Source organism: Narcine bancroftii, chromosome 3 (genome assembly GCF_036971445.1).
Source record: "Narcine bancroftii isolate sNarBan1 chromosome 3, sNarBan1.hap1, whole genome shotgun sequence".
NCBI lineage: Eukaryota > Metazoa > Chordata > Chondrichthyes > Torpediniformes > Narcinidae > Narcine > Narcine bancroftii.
In genome coordinates, this window is record NC_091471.1 from 7,896,165 (window position 1) to 7,916,374 (window position 20,210).

Consider the following 20,210-nt stretch of genomic DNA (forward strand, 5'->3'; position numbering starts at 1 on the left):
CTGATGTGTATTTGTGTGAGATGTGTGTGTGTGTGTGTGTGTGTGTGTGTGTGTGTGTGTGTGTGTGTGTGTGTGTGTGTGTGTTTGTGTGTGTTTTAACACTGCTGTGTAGCCTGTGACCTCATCCTTCAGTAGAAGACGTGCTCCTACCGCAGGACATACTGCTTTATGTAAACATTTCTTCAATCTCACTTCCCCTTTGACCCCTGCACAAAAACATTGTGACACGAATGGGCAATTCATCCCTGCAAGCTGTCCCAACACTTACCTTAGGTTAACTTTGATTCCATTCACATCCTTACACACCTTCCTCCCCTGTGTCTCACCCAGCACATGGACAGGTTGAGGGTGGCTGTCCCTGCCTTGACACATGGGAGCGTTTGGGACTCAGCGTTGAGTTCAACAGGTCCTGGTAAATATTTGCTGATCTCTGCTGACTTCCTACCTTCTCTCGTTACCTCAACCGATGCTGCCCTCTTCATGCTGAATCTTTACGCCTTTATGCTTCCTCTTTCTCCGTGACACTCGTGCATAGAGGTAGAAGAGTTGAGAGTTTGATTCCCACACCGGAGCAGAAGAATTCGATCCTCTCAGGAGTTCATTAAAAAAACCAAATGGGTTATAAATCCAGGATGACTGATGGTTTCCTCATGTCCTTCAAATGCAGTCCTGTCTCTCCTAGACTCTAGACACACACGGAAACAAACACACACACACACACACACACACACACACACACACACACACACACACACACACACATACCCCCCACACACACACACCCAAACATACCCCACACACATACACACACCCACACATAACTCCACATACCCCCCCACACACACATCCACACATAGCCCCCACACACACACACCCACACATATACCCACATACCCCCCCACACACACACACACCAACACATAACCCCCACACACACCCACACATATCCCCCCCACACACATACACGTAGCCCCCACACACATACACAACATACACACTCACATATGCATGCACTCACACACACACATCACTCAATATGCATACACTCGCACACACTTAGTCTCAGACGCACACACACACGCGCGCGCGCAAACACACACACACACACACACACACACACACACACACACACACACACACACACACACACACACACACACACACACACACACACACACTCTTGAACAAACCTATAAAATCCAGGGATGCATAATTAATGTTGCTTTTGCCACGCAGACCAGGGAAGCTATCAAAAGAATTTTCCTGGAGGGGGCGGGGTCCGAGGTCTGACTCCATAGTGTGCACATTGATAGCATGGAGTGAAACATGAAAGTCTGCAAAACTGATTAGAGTCAAAAACACAGAAATGCTGGAGGAACTCAGCAGGTCTTGTAGCGTCCAAAGGAGGTAAAGATGTAGAACCAAATGCGTGCTCAATGTTCACATTTAAGAAAAATTTGGACTAGCACAAGGACAGGGGAGGTTTGTGGAGGGCTATGGACGGGGTGCAGGTCAGTGGGATGAGGCTAGAAGGGCCAAAGGGCCTGTTTATGTGCTGTGGTGATCTATGGTTCTGTAGTTCTAAGAACACATATTGTAACACACAAGACCTTAAGATATAGGAGCAGAAATAGGCCATTCAGCTCATTGAGTCTGCTCCACCATTCAATCATGAGATGATCCATTTTCCCACTCAATCCCATTGCCCATAACCTTTGATGCCTTGGCTAATCAATAACCTGTCAATATCTGTCTTAAACACACCCAATGACCTGATCTCCATAACCACCTGTGGCAACAAATTCCATAGGTTTATCGGAAGCTGGAGAAGTCATTGTTAATACCATCTGGTTGGAGGAGAGTGCTACTCTCTTCATCCCCTCTCATCCAGGAAGAAGATTCCCGAGTGTGAGATCACGCAACACCAGTTTCAAGGCCAGTTTCTCTTCTGCTGTTATCAAACTCCCGAATGAATCTGATCCTTGTTAAGTTATGTTGCCTTTCCTCTATACCAGTGGTTCTCAACCTTTCTTTTTTCCACTCCCATACCACTTTAAGTATTTCCTATGCCACAGGTGATGAGAAAGGGATTGCTTAAGTAGCATGTGGTTTGAAAGAAAAAGTTTGGAAACCACTGATTTAATCGTCCTTCATTGACTCATTATGTGCAGGGTTTCAGAACTCCAAAGGAAATGGGCCAAGGACAAATTTTCTCAAGCCAAATATTTCAGTAACAATTGGGTCTAGAGCAGTGATTCTCAACCTTCCCTTCCCACTCACGTCCCACCTTAACCAATCCCTTACTGATCACAGGGATAGGGATGACTTAAAGTGGGATGTGAGTGGAAAGAAAAAATGTTGAGAACCACTGCTCTATACCAACCAAGCTCTCTCTCTATAACTTGGTCCTCTATATTGTGGTTTCACAGCTGTACTACGTGTGGGATGTCTAGCTGGACTGCTCGTGAAATGAGCTCTACCACTGCATCTTGGTGAACTTGACACTAAACCTGAACTTGAGCTAATAGAAGATAATCTACTGTTCTTCACAGAACAATATTTTAAGAAATACAGGGAGGCTTTACTTTGTAAGATGCAGGATTGGCTTGTCCACAAGAAGGCAAAAAGTAGTTGTAGATGGTTTGTATTCTACATGGAGGGACCAGTGGTGCTCCACAGGGATCTGTCCTGCGACCCCCTCCTCTTTCTAATTTATATTTTTTGGGAGTCACTATCTCGGAGGATCTTTCCTGGACCCAACACATTAATGGCATTGTGAAGAAAGCACATCAGCGCCTCGACTTCCTCAGATGTTTGCAGAGGTTCAGTATGACATTGGAAACCGTTGGCAAATTTCTACAGAGATATGGGGGAAAGTGTGGTGACTGGCTGCATCACGGTCTGGTATGGGGACACCAATACCCCCGAGCGTAAAACCTTGTAGTGAGCACAGCCCAGGACATCGCAGGCAAAACCCTCCTCACCATCGAGAACATCGATGGAGAACGCTGCCGTTGGCCAGCAGCAATGATCATCAAGGATCCACACCATCCGGCACTTGCTCTGTTCTCACTGCTGCCATTAGGAAAGAGGTGTAGATGCCACAAGACTCACACCCCCAGGTTCAGGAACAGCTCCTACCCCTCCTCAATGACAAACTCAATCAGGGACTCATTTATGGACCCTTGCTTGTGCACTTTATTGTTTGCTTTCTTTCCTCGATGTAGTGCAGTCAGTTTGTTTACATTCTGCGGTGATATGTTTCCTCCATTGTATATAGCTTTGATTGGCATGGAGCTGGCCTGCCCACAGGTGACTCTTACCCTGTGACTCCTCTCCCGTGGTCCTGAGCCATAAAGGTTGAGCCATTTCTATCCTGGGATCGGGGCCAGCAAGGCTCTTCTGTGTATTAAATTGTTGGGCATTACCAGTAACCACAGAGACAAGTTGAGGGAATGATCGGCTTAAAACACAGAGGAACCTTGCTGGCCCCGATCCCAGGATAGAAATGGCGGCAAGGGAAAGGTGGCTCAACCTTTATGGCCCAGGACCATGGGGGAGGAGTCATAAGGTATGTGTATATGGAGCTGGGCGGACCAGCTCCATATACACAACCGACAATGATAACTATATACAATGGAGGAAACATCACCACACATTCGTTTATTTGTTCACATGTGAATAATGTGTACAGTTTTTTTTTTGCACTACCAATAGGGGGTGATTCTGCCTCACCTGAAGGAAGAGGAATCTCAGGGTTGTGCGTGATGTCGTGTATGTACTCTGAGAATGAATCTGAAATCTGTAGATCTATGTCCTCCAACAGTGATAGCTGTTTTGTTCATGTGCAGGGTATAAGTCTTCAGGACAGAGCCAGTGCTTGTTCCTATTGGCCATTGAACCTCTTGCATTGCTCAGCAATGTAGATGTGTCTAAATGAACCAGGTGGCCACTCTCATTGACACCAGCATTTGAATCCCAATTTCATCGTCATTCAGGTGCCTTGCCTTTCGGTGTCTCTCCATCCATCACGGTCTCCAACCCTCCAGTATTTAGACATTGCCTTCCCTGTTTCTAACCACGTTAATCCATCGATCTTTTTCATTCTCTGTCTGCCTCTGATTCCTTTCCCTTCCAGCTTTCCAGTTGTAACTAAACGTTCTAATGTATCTCTTCACATGAAGTGTCCAAAGAGTTTTGATTGGTGTTTTCTGTTTCTTTTAAGTCATGTGCATTTTGTTTTCATTCTTTGATAAAGTTCGCTTGCTGTCCGTCCGTCTATGATGAGCACGGCATTCTTCTGAGAACCCATTTCTCTGCTGCTTTGATTCTTTTCTCCATTGCATTTGTGATGGTCCGTGACTCGCAGCCAGACATCAGGGTAGGAAGAACTTAGCAGCTGAGAGTTTGAAGGCAGACACCAGTGCTATTTTCTTGTTCGTTAGGATGCTTCTCGTTTCTATAAATGCTGTTCTTGCCTTCGCTAGTCTTGCTTTTATGTATATCTTGCATTTGCCATCAGATCCAAGGTACTTGAAGTTGTGAACTTGTTTCAGGATTTCATTTCCCAAAATGATCTTACAATTTAGAATATCAGGTTTCTTTGATATTACCATTACTTCAGTGTTTTTTTTCTTTTTCTTTTGCTCTCTGTGTTGATGGTAGATACTGTGACAGAATATAGATATGTTTTTGGGAGATAAATTAAGGCAGGTTTGTTAAAGTAGGTCACATACAAACACTTCAAAACAGATCGTATTTAAAATATTGGAGCTCTGCTCATGCTAGACGTGTCAGGACCAACAGTCTTTGCAAAAGCTTTGGAGAGTGCCCAAGAGACTTCTTCTGTTGTTTACAAAAGAAAACAGATGAAAGAGCTTGTTGAAGCCACATTCTGTCTGGAGGGGAACTTGCTGTTCTAAGAGGGTCATGTCGTTTTGCAAGCAGAGAGAGTCAAACAGGCTTTTTCTGTGTGTGTGTGTGTGTGTGTGTGTGTGTGTGTGTGTGTGTGTGTGTGTGTGTGTGTGTGTGTGTGTGTGTGTGTGTGTGCGTGTGTGTGTGCGCGTGTGTGTGTGACGGAGAGAGAGAGAGAGAAGTTCTTCAGTGATACAGTCGGCAGCAGCAGCAGGGACTGGAACAGGACAAGCTGGCAAGCTTGTGGAAAACCACATTTAGAAGCCGGGTTGTGAGTACTTAGTTCAGCCTGGTCAAAGCCCTTGTGATTCATGCAAGAGGAGAGGCCTGGCTGTCTAATGTTTCACTTGGAATAAGAGAAACGAAAAAAACACTCAGTGGTGACCTGAAAGAAGGAGGTTATCATCTGGAGGGGGTAAGTTTCTTCGGCAAGACACTGAACTGGCTGATTTAAAAAAGAAATCATTTGTGGTCGTCCAGCATATAACAAATCTCTCTCTCTGAAAACTGACAAGAACCTTCCTGAGCGGTAACCATTTATCTTACAAGCACCAAAGCTTAACTTTATAAATGTTAAATTCTGTGCACAGTGAACTTGGAGGTATGAGAAGTGAGAATGGACTGTGAATCAAAGAACTCTTCGGAACTTACACACATGTGCGCTTAGAATTAGAAGGGGGTTAAGATAGGTTAGATAAGTCAATAGTGATGTTAATGTGTGATTCTGTTTTCATGTTTAAAGATAATTAAAAGCAACTTTGTTTAAGTAACCATTTATCTTGGTGAATATCTATTGCTGCTGGGTTTTGGGGTCCTCTGGGCTCGTAGCAGTACTAATTTTTCTGTAAATTTACTTCACTGTTTGCAACCAATATTGCATAGCAGTGGCTGTTGACATTGTGTTCTCCTATACTTATTTCAGGTAGGTCTTTCATGGGTCTCTTTTCACTGTACTGGGAGAATCCATATTTACTGGTGCTTAATTTTGCCGTCTTGCTTTCTTTCTTTGGCTTGGCTTCGCGGACGAAGATTTATGGAGGGGTAATGTCCACGTCAGCTGCAGGCTCGTTTGTGGCTGACAAGTCCGATGTGGGACAGGCAGACACGGTTGCAGCGGTTGCAGGGGAAAATTGGTTGGTTGGGGTTGGGAGCTGGGTTTTTTCTCCTTTGTCTTTTGTCAGTGAGGTGGGCTCTGCGGTCTTCTTCAAAGGAGGTTGCTGCCCGCCGAACTGTGAGGCGCCAAGATGCACGGTTTGAGGCGATATCAGCCCACTGGCAGTGGTCAATGCGGCAGGCACCAAGAGATTTCTTCAGGCAGTCCTTGTACCTCTTCTTTGGTGCACCTCTGTCACGGTGGCCAGTGGAGAGCTCGCCATATAACACGATTTTGGGAAGGCGATGGACCTCCATTCTGGAGACGTGACCTGCCCAGCGCAGTTGGATCTTCAGCAGCGTGGAATTGAAATTCATCTCTCCAGATCAGTTAACTAGACATTTGATTATTGGCCTGAACAGATAATAACAGGAATGTTTTGCCTTGCAATATCTCGAGAGTTCCAGCAGCAAATTGGGAAGCAGGTTAAGGTGTGTCCCACACTCTTCTCCCCCAGAAGGGGCAGGAGTAAGGGGGTACGAGGATTGTTTTCACCCGGTGGGGTGGGAGTGGGGGCATTGTGATGGAATCTGAGGGATGGTGGAGACAGAGGCACCCGGAGCCACCAAAATAGTGCTATTAAAATGTCACTTTTTTTCTTGCTCCCACTGTAACTTTGTCTGTACGTGTGTCACTTTTGGTTGTGTGTTTGCATGTTTTTGCACCAATGTTTCATCAGGTTGCACTTGCACAATCAGATGAGAAATAAACTTGAACCAACTGAACATTTAATTATCTATCTATCCTTTATGTTATCTTTCCACGCCGGGATAATTGGAGGTAAGAACAGGAAAGAGGACTATTATCTGAATGATATCTGTTTAGGAAAAGGGGAGATGCAGTGAGACTTGGGTGCTGTTGTGCATCAGTCATTGAAAGTGGGCTTGCAGGTGCAGCAGGCGGTGAGGAAGACGAATGCTATATTGGCATTCATAACAAGAGGATTTGAGTCCAGGAGGACAGAGATCCTGTTGTAGCTGTACAGGGCCTTGGTAAGACCACAACTGCAGGCAGTTTTGCTCTCCTTATCTGAGGAAAGACATCCTTGCCATGGAGGAGCTGCAGAGAAGGTTCACTAGGCTGATACCAGGGATGGAAGGACTTGCATATGAAGAAAGGTTGGACAGACTAGGCTTGTATTCTCTGGAATTTAGAAGATTGAGGGGGGATCTTATAGAAATATATAAAATTCTTAAGGGTTTAGGCAGACTAGATGCAGGAAGGTTGTTTCCAATGCTGGGAAAAACCAGAACCAGGGGTCACAGTTTAAGGATAAGGGTAAGTTTTTTAGGACTGAGATGAGGAAAAATTTCTTCTCTCAGAGGGTGGTGGATCTGTGGAATTCTTTGCCACAGGAAGTAGTTGAGGCCAGTTCCTTGTCAATATTTAAGAGTAGGTTAGATTTGAATCAAGGCATATGGGGAGAAGGCAGAAACTGGGTACTGATCAGCCATGATCATATTGAATGGCAGTGTAGGCTTGAAGTGCCAAATGGCCTACTCATGCACCTATTTTTCTGTTTCGAAGTTTCTAATATCTACTAATATAGATTGCGCACCTTATGTAAGAATTCTGATGCAGGGGTACATTATCCGTCAAACGGGAAGGCAGAGTCCATAGGTTTTTAAAAAAATTTAGATGATGCAGCTCGGTATCAGGCCATTCTGGCACATGAGCCCATGTTGTCCAAATGCACCAATCAACCTACAAACTGCATACATTTTGAAGGGTGGGAGGAAACCAGAGCACCCAGAGGAAACCCACACTGACTAGGGGAGTATGTACAAACTCCTTACATTTGGAGTAAGGAGATTATGCATTACTCCAATCTGGATTATATGCACCAAATTTAAACCCGGTGCTGCTTATCATTATGCTAACATGCCTCCTGAGTAGCAGGACTGACACAGAGAATAGATAAATCCATAGATCTTTCAAGGTGGCCACGCAGGTTGATAGGGTAGTTAGGAAGGCTAATGATATGCTGACCTTCATTAGTCAGGGGATTGAGTTCAAGAGCCGTGAGGTAATGTTGCAGTTCTATAAAACTCTGGTGAGACCACACTTGGAGTTCAGTTCTGGTCACCTCATTACAGGAAGGATGTGGAAGCTATGGAGAGGGTACAAAGGGGATTTATCAGGATGTTGCTTGGATTGGATAAGGTGCCTTATGAGGCAAGGTTAACAGAGCTACGGCTTTTTTCTTTGGAGTGAAGAACGATGAGAGGTGACTCTTTGGAGGCCGACAAGATTATGAGAGGCATCGATAGGGTGGACAGCCAGCGCCTGTTTCCCGAGGAAACCATAGTAAACACCGGATGACATCTGTATAAGGCAGGGGAGAAACGTTTAGGGGAGACGTCACGGTTAAGATTTTTACACAGAGCATGGAGAGTGCCTGCAATGCCCTGTCAGGGGTGCTGGTGCAGGCTGAAGAAACGTGGATATTTAAAAGATTCTGAGGCAGATGGATGCAAAAAAATTAAAGGGTTATGCATGTGCGTTAGAGAAGATTTAGAGTGTTGAGTAGGTTTATATAGGTTGGCACAACATCGTGGACTGAAGGGCCTGTACTGTGCTGTAATATTCCATGTTCTAAACTCTATAATTTTCTATCTAGATTAGTACAGATAAAACAAAACATGTAGGAATATCTTCCCAGATCAGGCCACATCAGTGGAAAAGGCCTGCATGGATTTATTCTGTCTGTCTGTCTGTTCTTGCATGATGAGACGTTACAGTGTAATCTCATCTTCATGATTTCCCTGTTTTCATGGTTGGATACATTAGCTTTTCCGCCTGTCAGAGATATTGAAGATCTGAGGGCAGAGGTTAAAGGTGAGAAGTTAAAGGTTCAGAGGGCACATGAGAAGGAGCCTTTTCCGACATAATCTGTTTGGAATTGAGAATCCAGCGATCGAGGGAATGCTGGAGATAATGATTCTCACAGAAGTGAGCTGACCGGCTACATCATGGCCTGGTACGGGGACACCAATAACGCTGAGTGGAAAGCCCTGCAAAAGGTAATGGGCACAGCCCAGGGCCTCATGGGCAAAACCCTCCCCATCGAGAACATCTGCAGGAAAGGCTGCCGTCGGAGAGCAGCAGCAATCATCAAGGATCCACACCAACCAGCACACACTCTGTTCTCGTTGCTGCCATCAGGAAAGAGGTCTAGGCACCACAAAACTCTCACCACCAGGTTCAGGAACAGCTGCTACCCCTCCACCATCAGACTCCTCAACATCAAACTCAACCAGGGACTCATACTGGTGCACTTTATTGATTTTTTTCCTCTCTGTATTGAACAATCAGTTTGTTTGGATTTCATTTTTTTGTTTACATGTGTACGTTGAGTATTTTTTTCACAATCCATAGGACGCACAGGTATATCATGGAGAACATTCTGGGTGGTGTCTGGTACAGAGGTGCCAGAGTTAACAACTCCAGAGGGTTGTTAACTCGGCCTGCGACATCACAGGCACCAGACTTCACTCCATCGAGAACATTACATAAGGAGGTGTCTTAAGAAAGCAGCCTCGATCCTCAAAGATCCCCACCTCCCAGACCATGCCTTCTTCACTCTGCTACCATTGGGGAAAAGGTACAGGATCCTAAAGACAAGCCCTCAGCGGCACAAGGACAGTTTTTTCACATCTCCCATCCGATTCCTGAATGATCAATGAACCACAGACACTGCCTTACTTTGATTTTTCATGCAATATTTTTATTTATTTTTGTAAGGTGGTTTATATAAATGTTTGCACTGTGATACTGCCACAAAAAAAACTGAATTTGGTGACTTGTTCACAAGAATAAATTCTGAATCTGATTCTGAAATGGTAATTCTGCCTCGTCTGCAGGGAAAAGAGCCTCGTGTACTCTGACAACAATCCTGAAATCTGGATGAGCATTCAAGAGACCCAGTGCTGCCGAATGAGGTCAGCATCGAAAGGAAGGGCTGAAGGGCCGATTTCTGCACTGTGTGACTCTTTAACTCTGGGGCCAGAGCACCAAAACATCGCTAAGAAAATAGATCCCTGTCAGAAGTATTTGGAGAATGGTTGTGCGCTTAAATATGAAAAATGGACAATGACAGTTTGAATCATGTTGATGTAAAGAAAGGCACACAAATTGTTTCATTTAAGGACGAATAGTTTTCCATTTCAGCTCTTAAAACTAAATAAACAGCTGCCTTGTTTTGAGGGTTAATGTGTCTGCCAAGTCCCCAGTCAGAGGGCACACGGCTACGTGTATTATGATCTTCTCACATTACCTTGAACTTTGAGGTTTGGACTTTCTTTTAAAACTTCAGATTAATCTTCCCTTGAAGCACCGTGTAATCCTCCACTGCCTGAACCATTAAATTCCTGTAAGACTCCAGACATTTTGCGTTCTTTCTTGCTCAGGAGACGAGGCAAGAGGTTATCCCCCAGAGACGGAGGGGCGTACCAGGGACGGCGGAGGTGGCCGGGGAAGGGAAATCCATGGCTGGGCGGGGACTCGAAGGGACGCAAAGGCCCATGCCGTACACGCCGGGTCTTGAGTCAGCCCGACAGGTACTCTTGGGGTCTTCTTCCCAGGGGTCAGAGGGCACCCCAAGGCAAACAATGATGATAAATGAGCAGATTCAGCTTTTGTTTCATCTCCAGAAGCCTGGGTTCTGTGAGTAATTACAAGAATGATGTCCAGTCAGCCATTGAGATATGGAGGCTGGTCCTTCCCGAGGCTGCGGTTCAACTGGGCTGATTGCTTTGCAAATGAAGATCTTTCAATCTGGACGTCGAAGCCTCGAGTTTCAAATAAACTGCCTCAGTGAGTGACAGGTGAAATTCGGCTCATATTAAACCGGATCTCAGCAAGTACCGCAGTGCAAACACAAATCCCTCCAGGATTGGGGCAGGACTGTTCTCTTACTGCCAGGCACTGCACACAGGGCAGAGGTAATGTGGTTGCCAGCACTCCATAACGTGCATTAAACAAAAAAGTCTGCAGAGGCTGGGGTCGTATGCAATGCACAAGCTCAGTGGGTCACGCAGCAGCCAGAGGAATCTTACCGAGAGAGGGGTGGGTGCCTGAAATGTATTGTCAGGGGTGGTGGCAGAGGATGGTACAATAGGGACATTTTTAATTTAAATGTAGACATACAGCACGGTAACAGGCCCTTTTGGCCCACGAGCCCCTGCCGCCCAATTACACCTGATTGACTTACAATAACTGGTACGTTTTTGAATGGTGGGAGGAAACTGGAGACCCCGGAGGAAACCCACACAGACATGGGGAGAATGTACATTCTCCTTACAGACAGTGTGAGATTCGAACCCCAGTCCCGATCACTGGCGCTATAACAGCTTTGTGCAAACCATGGCGTCCTTTAAAAGATTCTTATACAGGCACATGGATGCAGGAAAAATAGAGAGATATGGGTTTGAAGTAATGAAGGTTAAGACTGTTATATAGGTCAGCACACCATTGTGGGCCGAAGGGCATGTACTGTGCTCTAATGTTCTATGCCAGTGTTCTATACATTTTTTTTCCACTCACATGGCACTTTAAGTAATCCCTTACTAACCACAGAGCACTGTTTCGTACTCAGAGAGCAGCAATAGAAAATTAACCAAGACAGTGTTAAATTTAAAATAATATTTTTATTATTAATTACAAATAATATAACACCTTAACTAACTTATCTAACTTAAACCCCAACAATGTGCAAATATGCAAGTGAGTGAATGTGTGTGTGTGTGTGTGTGTGTGTGTGTGTGTGTGTGTGTGTGTGTTTGTGTGTGTGTGTGTGTGTGTGTGTGTGTGTGAGTGTGTGTGTGTGAGTGTGTGTGTGTGTGTGTGTGGGCATGTGTGTGTGAGTGTGTGGGTGCACATGTGTGTGTGTGAGTGTGTGTGTGTGTGTGTGTGTGTGTGTGTGTGAGTGTGTGTGCATGTGTGTGTGTGAGTGTGTGGGTGTTCATGTGTGTGTCTGTGAGCTTGTGCCTGTGTGTGGGTGTGTGTGTAAGTGTGTATATATGTGTGTGACTGTCTGTGTGTGTGTATGTGTGTGTGTGTGTGTGGGTGGGTGTGTGCGTGTGGAAATACCCTAAGCTATTGTAGCTTAGGTTTAATTCTGGAACGTCAGTTCAAACTTTAGTCTCAGAAAATCCAGTGTTGACACACAGGCTTTAAATTGATCAAAGAAGTAACCATGGAGTAGATGGGAGAGACCGACCGGGGTGACAGGCTGTTGTAAACTCACAAAATCCTTGTCAAGTTGCTTCCAAAGAAATGCCCTTTTCAGACAAGCGGCAATCAAAACTCCCCTTTTCTTGGCAAAGGGGACACGAAGTGAGTGATTTTCACAAAGCTTTGTGTTGTGGATCAGCTGTTCAAAGTGACCTTCCCAAATGATCTCCTAATTAGTGTGGTACACTAATCCCCCTTCAAAAGTGACCCTTCCATTGGCCATGGTGGGGTACACTCATTCTCCTCACAGAGAGAAATCAGATGACATGAGGCTCCTTCAGCACAGTATCCATTCAAAGAGAAGCTTCTCCAAGTGCTGTTTCCTTCAAATGGCCCCTCATCAAACAGTGCACTGTTTCTGTAACATGCTGGTCACGGGGTTTCTGCACCTGTGTTTTCCAGGGCCTTCCTCTAACTTCAGAAGTAGTGAATTTGAGTATACACTGTCCCAAGCCTGTCAGCCTACAGTCAGTCTTCAATGCTGGCAGGGCTCGCAGCTTGATTTGTTCTCTTAAAGTAACAGTCTCACTCAAATAAAAATGAACTGGGAGCATCGGGTGCCATGGGTGCTCTGTAGTTAGTAAGGGATTACTTAAGGTGGTATGTAAGTGGAAAAGAAAGGTTAAGAACCTCTGTTCCTTGCTCTATGTTCCAAAGGGTAACTAAGAAACACACAAAACTCAGCAGGTCAAACAGTGCCTTTATGTAGCAAAGGTGAAGATACATCACCAACGTTTCGGGCTGGAGCCCTTCATCAAGGTGTGGGGGAACATGAAAGATATCTGAACAAAAGGGAGAAGGGGAGGGGGGTTTTGAAGGTGGGAGATAATAGATGGAAGGGGGTCACTGTAGTGGGGGGTGGAGAGCCCAGGCTAGGTGGAGAGAGAAAGGAAGTAGGAAGTGGAATAACTAGTTAAAGGGGTGGGGGTTGGGGTTTGGGTTTGGGATAGGGTGATTAGTGGAATGCAGTTAACTCAATATCCATGCCCTAGGGATGGAGGGGGTCCAGATGAAAAATGAGGTGTTGTTCCTCCAATCTGCAGGTGGTCAGGGCGGGGTAATGTGAAAGGCCAGGAACAGACATTTGAGTTGAGAGTGTGACAGAATTGAAATGGTTGGCTACGGGGAGGTCATTATTGTTGCGGATGGAGAGGAGGTGCTGGGCGAAGTGATCTCCTAATCTGCAACCAGTTTCTCCGATGTAGAGAAGGCCACAGAGGGTGCACCGGATGCAGTAAGTGAGTTCTTTGGAGGTACAGGTGAAATGGTGCTTCACCTGAAAGGTTTGTTTGGGAGCTTGGACCGTGTTGAGTGAGGTGGTGTGGGTGCAGGTATTGCATCTCCTACGACCACAGTGGAAGGTGCCGGGGGTGGGGGGGGGGGGACGATGGGTGGGGAGGGAAGAGTGCACAAGGGATTCATGAAGGGAGTGATCCCTGTGGAAGGCTGAGAGGGGAGGAGAGAGAAAAAATGCATCTGGTGGTGGTGTCCTGCAGTATGTTTTGGTCCTGGATCCTTCCTCAGGTCATCCAGGGCCCAGGCCCGAACGTTGTTTACTCTTTACTTTCTCTGGATGTTGCGTGACCTGCTGAGTTTCCTGGGGCACCAGAGAATATTGTTTTAAGGTGAGAGGAGGAAAGTTCAGGGGGATATCAAAAGTAGGTTTTTTAACTCAGAAAGTAATGGGTGCCTGGAATTCATGCCTGGGGTCGTGGTGAAGGCTAATGCAACTGGCATATTCAAAACACGGGAACATGGATATAAGAAAAATAACAAGTATGGGCTGTGAGATGGGGAAATATTAGCCTATTGTGGAGGAAGTATCCATAGGGCCTGCACCGTGCTCTAATGTTCCATGTCCTATGTTTTAAAATTTAGACATACCACACAGTAACAGGCCATTTCGGCCCACGAGCCCGTGCCGCCCAATTAACCTACAACCTCCAGTGCATTTTGAACAGTGGGAGGCAAATGGAGCCCCCGGGGAAAATGCATGCAGACATGAGGAGAACGTGCAAACTCCTTACAGGGAGTGCGGGATTTGAACCTCAGTCTGAATTGCTGACGCTGTGAAGGTGATGCGCTAATCCACCTTCACGTTTACTCCAGCACATTGTATATTGCATATATATAAAATGCACCCTGTTTTACAGGGCTAGGCCCAAGGACATCACTTTTCTGTGAAGAATACACAGAAGTGCTGGAAAAGCTCAGTAGGTCCCTACAGCATCCATAAGATGTAAAGATGTATAACCAATGTTTCGGGCCTAAGCCCTTCATACATTGTGGGACCTGCTGCGTTTCTCCAGCAGACGTGCTTTTACTACAATCTCAGTGCCTGCAGACTCTCTATAAAGAGCTGAGATGAAAAGAAAAAGTATTCTCCATGGGCTCCTGTGACAGAGTATATGGATATGATTTTGGGAGATAAATTGGGGAAAGGTTTGTTAGAGTAGGTCACATACAAACACTTTAAAACAGATCTTATTTGAAAGACTGGAGCTCTGCTACTGCTAGACATGTCAGGGCTACAACTTTTGCAAGAGCTTTGGAGAGTGTTGAAGAGAGTTCACTAATAGCTTGTTGTTTACTAAAAGCAACAGATGAAAGTGCTTGTCGGAGCCGCTTCTGTCTAGAGCAGTTCTAGGAGGTTCATGTGGTTTGGAAAGCAGAGAGAGCTAAACAGGCTTTTTCTGAGAGAGAGAGAGAGAGAGAGAGAGAGAGAGAGAGAGAGAGAGAGAGAGAGAGAGAGAGAAAGAGGATAGGAGAGGACTGGCTGTCTAATGTTTTACCTGGAATAAAATAAACAAAAAGGAACTCTGTGGTGACCTGAAAGAAAGAGGTTATTATCTGGAGAACCCTGAAGCGGCAAGTTTCTTCAGCAAGACACTGAAGTGTCTGATTAAAAAGGAATTAGTTGTGGATATCCTGGACCAACAAATCTTTCTAAAACCGACAAGAACCTTCCTGAGTGATAACCATTTATCTTTCAAGCATCAAAGCCTGGTGAACTTTATAAATGTTAAATTCTGTGCACCGTATAAGAATTGCCTGTAGCCAGTGAACTTGGAGGAATGATAAGTGAGATTGGACTATGAATCAAAGAACATTTCTGAGCTTACACTCACATTACATACATGTGCACTTAGAATTAGAAGGGGATTAAGTTACGTTAAGTAAGTCAATAATGGTAAGTTAAAGTTTGATTCTATTTTCATGTTTAAAGATAATTAAAAACAACTTTTGTTTAAGTAACCATTTGTCTTGGTGAATATCTATTGCTGCTGGGTTTTGGGGTCCTCTGGGCCCAACTCACTAAAACAGTGGATTGGCTCTGTCGACTTAATAATATCTTAACTGACGCAATGAGCAATTCTTTGTTCCAGATCACTATTGAGGGAATAAGTCGGGAAGGTATGGCTGACTTCTGTACACTCATCATCTGTACAGGCAATCCCCGGGTTACAAACGCCTGACTTACAGAAAATTCGTACTTATGAACAGACTATGCGTGGCTTCAGCGGTTCGACAGCTCAAGGAAGGAGAACGTCATCTGCCATTTTAAGTCAGATAATGGTTATTTACCCTTGTAACCATGCCTCCAAAGTGTAAACATGATGCAAGGAAAGCTCTGAACAAACCTCCCTTGATGCCTACTTCAAGAAATTGGACCAACTGATGCTAAATAAGAACTGTGTGTACCTATTCCGACTTATCTACAAATTCAACTTAAAGACAGACTGAGGAACGGATCTCATCCGTAACCCAGGGAATGCCTATAATCTGTTTTGTGGGATGTGACACACACAGCCATCGTCCTACCCTGCAGATTCAGCTCCTTTCTCCAAAGGGAGTTCTGTGAGAGTCTCTCTCACCACTCCCCCTCTGCACTCCCTGCTGCTCTCAAGCTGTACAAATCATGGCTATGGCCTGAATTATCAGTTATATACTGTGTTCCTCCAGTTACTGCAACCCCAGCGTCTGCGGGCGTGTAGAGTCTCGCTTCAGCCTCAGGCGCGCGCTCCCTCCAGGGAGATCCTTGCCATTTTTGGTATCAGGAGGAGACACACTTGCCACAGCAGGGCCAGCCACCAACGTGCTCTTGTCGCCATGTTATTTATCTGGCTGGACCATCTAATGGGTTTAATGTCCTGTGTATCGTATAATATGGATGCAACTGCAATTCTTTCTTGTTGTTGTTGAACAGCTATTTAATTACGCCTTCATATTGTAGAACAGCACTGAGAGGCAATGGACCCACTGGTCTTCAATTCATTAGACACAGGAGGAGAAATAGACCATTCAGCCCATCAAGTCAGCCCTGCCATTTAATCATGAGCTGATCCATCTTCCCACTCAGCTCTACTGAGCAGCTTTTTCTGCATAACCTTTGATGCCCTAGTTAAACAAGAGCCTATCAATCTCTGCCTTAAATCCACCCAATGACCTGGCCTCCACAAACTGCCTGTGGTAACAAATTCCACGGATTCACCACACTCTGGCTGAAGAAATTCCTCTTTATCTCTGTCCTAAGAAAACAGTATCTTTTTCTGAAGAAATTGAACTGTTACAAGATAGATGCAGCACACGAGCATTCTGGAGAAACTCGGCAGGTCACACAGCATCCACAAGATGTAAAGGGTCACCAACACTTCAGGCCTGAGCCCTTCATCAAGGTATGAGCAAAACACAGGCAGGTGCCTGAATAAAAAGCTAGGGTAGGGAGGTGAGGGAGGGAGGAGGGAGGCAAGGGCAAGGGGAGGAGTACAGGCTGACAGGTAAGAGGTCATAGTTGGATGCAGGTGGGAGGGTGGAAGGGAAAAATGTTGAGGTGGTAGGGGAAGGGGGTGGGGAGCTGGAGAGTGGGGAAAGAGCAAGACCAGGGGAGAGAGTTCATGGACTTTGGAGAAGTCTGGCTGGAATATGCTGAGACAGAATATAAAGTGATGTTCTTCCAATTTGCAGGTGGTGAACACAAAAGACAGTATATATTCACAATTGCCATCAAGCAGGGAAATAAAGTGGTGATACAACAGTACTGACGGGTTCCTGACGAAGTAAAGGCACTGGTAGATTTTCTTGGCCATTGTGGTTGGTCTAGGACAGATCGTTGGAGATGTTTTCCCCAGCAACTTGAGGTGATTAGTGGAGTTGAGGGTGGGCATGGGCTTGCTTGCCATTGTGGTTGGTTTAAGTCAGGAGATATTCACCTGGGCGTTCTTTAAGGCTACCTAGACGGTCTAAATTTGAAATTTTACTTATTGATGGCGGTAAGACAGGATTTATATCTGAAATTTATATCTTTATAACAGAATAAAGTGCTTAAACCAGATGTTTATAAATCTAGAATGAAGTGGGAAAAAGATTTGGCGGAATCTATTTCTCAGGAAGATTGGATGTGAGGACAGTACGACTAAAATTGTCAATGTAAGGTATAGATTGGCTCATTATAATTTCATCCATCAATTATATTTGATTCTGGAGAAATTAAGGAAATATAAATATATTTCTGATTTATGTTTTAGATGCCACAAGAAAATGGGTTCGTTTTTTACATTCAGTTTCATTATGTGAGACAATTAAACATTGTTGGAATACATAAGGAATTTTTGGAGGTTATGTTTAAATTTAAAATTTTTCTTGACCCTATGATATTTTTAATGGGCTATATTAAAAAATTGAGTTAGCAATAAATAAATTTCAAATTGCTTTTTTGAGATTGGCTTTAGCTGTAGCTAGGAAATGTCTTGCAATTACTTGGAAAAATGAGACTAATTTGAATATTTAAAGATGAGATCTTGCATTCCTTTGGAAAAAATAACATATATGAAATAATTATACCTTTTTTGTTAAAACTTGGAGCCTGTATATGAATATATCCAATTTAATCATTAACATCTTTTATCCCATACCTCGATGGTGTTGACCCAAACCATGGCAAATAACTATTAGCTGATCTCCTCTTTTCCTTTTTTCTTTCTCTTGGGATAGTTTGGGGGGGGGGGAGGGTGCGATTGGGAGGTGGAGGAAGTCACATGGGATAAAATATTATGTTTTGGCTTGTATTTCGTTGTTTGATTTATTATGATTCATAAATAAAATTTTCAAAAATACAAAGGAGATATTCACCTCAGGATTTTGTACCCCGCCAGGGTATAATGGCCGACGTGTGATCCATCCACAGAATGTTGGATGCAGGCTGCTCCCATAGAACCTCTGCAGCCCCCAACCTCTCCTGCCTTTGTCCTTGGCAGGAGGCACTCGGGAACAGCTCTCCCCCCAACCACAAATGACATCTCATCCAGACTTGGAACAACGCTGCCAATCCTTCGTCATCACTGGAACTAAATGCTGTAACTCCCATCCCAAAAGCCACATGGGAGATCCTTCACCAGAGGGACTGCAGCTTGCACTACCTGCTGGTGGTCGAGCCAGATACACTTATAACACTTAATAGACATTTAGACAGGCACTTGAATTGGCAAAGTGTGGCCAACTGTGATCAGTAGATGGATAAAGTCAGCATGAATGTGATGGGCCAAAAAGCCTGTTTCAGTCTTATATAACTCTATGAATCACCATCACCATCTCAAGGACAAGATTCTGGCCTTGGTAAGGATATCCAGGTCACAAAAGTCAATATCAAGGTTCAACGTTCCTTATATTGTCACACAATAATACATTAAAAATGTAACACATGAAATACTTTAACCTTTGACTGCTGTAAGGCAAACAAAGTGTCACCGTGAGCATTGCCCAGCTCCCCTTACAATTAGAGAACATAAGAACATAAGAAATAGGAGCAGGAGATGGCCATGTGGCTCATTGAGCCTGCTCTACCATCGAAACATTGGTGAATTCCAGAGTAGGTCCCTTGTAGTTGGAATCAGGGGAATATATAATGGGGAATAAGGAAATGGCAGACCAATTAAATTCATACTTTAGTTCTGTTTTTACAAGACAGGATACAAATAACCTCCCAAGGATGTTGGGAAACATAGAGACTAATGCAAGGGAGGAACTGAAAGGAATCAATATCTCTAAGGACATGGTCTTGGGGAAATTGAAAGGATTGAAGGCAGATAAATCCCAAGGGCCTGATAATCTACATCCTAGGGTACTTAAAGAAGTGGACATTCAGATAGCAGATGCTTTAAGAATTATTTTCCAGAACTCGATAGACTCAGGATCAGTACCCATGGATTGGAGGGTAGCTAATGTTACCCCACTATTTAAAAAGGGGGGTAGAGAAAAAGCGGGGAATTATAGGTCGGTGAGCCTTACATCAGTAGTGGGCAAAATGATGGAATCCATTATTAAGGATGTAATAGCGGAGCATATGACTAGCAGAGAAGGGATCGGACAGAGTCAACATGGATTTACAAAAGGTAAATCGTGCTTGACAAATCTATTGGAATTCTTTGAGATGGTGACAGGTAAAATAGATGGGGGAGAGCCAGTGGATGTGGTGTACCTGGACTTCCAAAAGGCCTTCGATAAGGTCCCGCATAAATGACTGGCTTCCAAAATCAAGGATCATGGGATTGGGGGCAAAGTATTGATGTGGATTGAGAACTGGCTGGCAGGTAAAAGAGAGAGAGTTGGGATAAATGGCTCGTTTTCTGAGTGGCAGGCGGTGACCAGTGGGGTGCCACAGGGATCTGTACTGGGACCCCAGCTGTTCACAATTTACATTAATGATCTGGATGAGGGGATTGGATGTAATATCTCCAAATTTGCAGATGACACTACGCTAGGAGGGGTTGTGTGCACGGAAGAGGGGGTCAGGAAGCTCCAGTGTGATTTGGATAAATTGGGGGACTGGGCAGATCCATGGCAAATGCACTACAATGTGGATAAATGTGAGGTTATCCACTTTGGTAATACAAACCGGAGGGCAGTTTACTAT

General features: G+C 44.6%; 1 long non-coding RNA gene across 1 annotated transcript; it reads left to right on the top strand.

Annotated features, from left to right (window-relative positions):
• The first annotated feature begins 284 nt into the window (after positions 1 to 284).
• LOC138756042 (uncharacterized) lies at positions 285 to 10,279 on the top strand. Its single transcript, XR_011352693.1, has 2 exons — positions 285 to 412; positions 9,931 to 10,279. It is a non-coding gene; the product is annotated as an uncharacterized lncRNA (long non-coding RNA).
• Positions 10,280 to 20,210: the final 9,931 nt, after the last annotated feature.